Source organism: Echinococcus granulosus (genome assembly GCF_000524195.1).
Source record: "Echinococcus granulosus chromosome Unknown EG_S00515, whole genome shotgun sequence".
In the NCBI taxonomy this organism is placed as follows: Eukaryota; Metazoa; Platyhelminthes; class Cestoda; order Cyclophyllidea; family Taeniidae; genus Echinococcus; species Echinococcus granulosus.
In genome coordinates this window covers 1-1,483 of record NW_020170894.1, presented here as the reverse complement: position 1 = coordinate 1,483, position 1,483 = coordinate 1, and positions in this window count along the sequence as shown.

Sequence of the window (1,483 nt, the reverse complement as noted above, 5' to 3'; positions counted from 1 at the left end):
TGCAACCACTGATAGCCAACTTTGTAGATACACAAAAGTTGAAGCTGTATCTGTCGCTCTATTGCCAAACTCACCTATTCTTTAGCATATTCTCTTTGGATTATCATTCTGACAATGAGAATTCCACCAATTTTGTTCGCTTTTACTGCATAAGCCTGTTTTGCTACTTTCATGTTGCCACGTCTTGACAGTTGGATTATATGCAGTGTCGAGCGAGCTACCGTAGATGTTGAAAGTTGTAATGCGTGGGCTGAATATCTATTGCTGAGGTGTAATGAGGGTTGGGACTACTGGCATGACCAAAGCCCAGGTCACCCAGTGAAGGAACAATGGGAGAGCCCCAAAGTACGTCGTTACCAAAACCAAAAGTTGAAAAAACAACATATTACTAGACCCATCTCCCCTTCTGAAATTCGTTTGTAGCGTCGCCACCAACCTGTCAGTGTTGTTGGTAGTAGCACTCACGAACCAACGATCCATCAGCAGAAACGCTTATTGTGAAGTCATCGGGCACTTGATCCAAAAGGTAGAGGAAGCCACTAAACTGGACATGCGAAATGAATTTTTACACGCAAGCTGTCACTCCACAAATTTTATGCACGACCGCTAACAGTAGACCAATTCCTACTTACTAGAGCTGTCAGTCATATTTGATGTGGTCAGGTGGTGTAGGTTAAGCACCTTAAAGATAGTAACGTTGTGAGTGACATCATTAGTCCTGCCATCCACTGATTAGAGTTGGCTTATGATCCCTTACATTAACGCTAAGTCTACCTATTTAAAAAACGCACCGTTTCCGCCAGAATTATGCTCGAAATCTTAGCTATGACTACAGTGGATGCGATTGCTAGTTGCAGTTAACCGCTGCATAATAGGCAGCCCTGATGACTTCTATCCACTTTACTTTGGATAAAGGGAATCCCTTTTTATTTACTAACCTGGCTTTTCGATGATGTGTAGTGCTAAAAGCATCACTGAACCTGTGCCATGAAAACAACATTCAGAAGTGTTAAGGTGGGACCGTTGCGGTGCAGCTGAATGCTCATACACATCGCATACACAGTTGAATACTGAAAGCATAATGTGGATCTTATACAACACTCCTTCAACGAGAAATGTGGTTGACATAGGAAATAGCCGCACTGTGCAACTTTGCTGAGTCTCCACAATGTCGTCTGCAGAGGGAGCATGATCGAGCACTTATTCAAAGTCAACGAGAAGATCAATTATTAGGCAAATGTGAAAATGAATTCGCAGTGACAAATAACTGTCGCGTGACACACTCTTGCCTCTCTGTAGCTGTCAGCTCACTTGGGTGTGGCTGTGATAATTGAAGCATGAGACCTATTACGCGAGGCATAAAGGATGGTGTCTAAAAGGAGATGAGAATGATAAACATTTAAAGCAAATGTGGTGCCCACGATTAACCTCTTCAATCTTTTCAGATTGGGCTGCTACATTGATTACCTGCAGATTGCCTTTG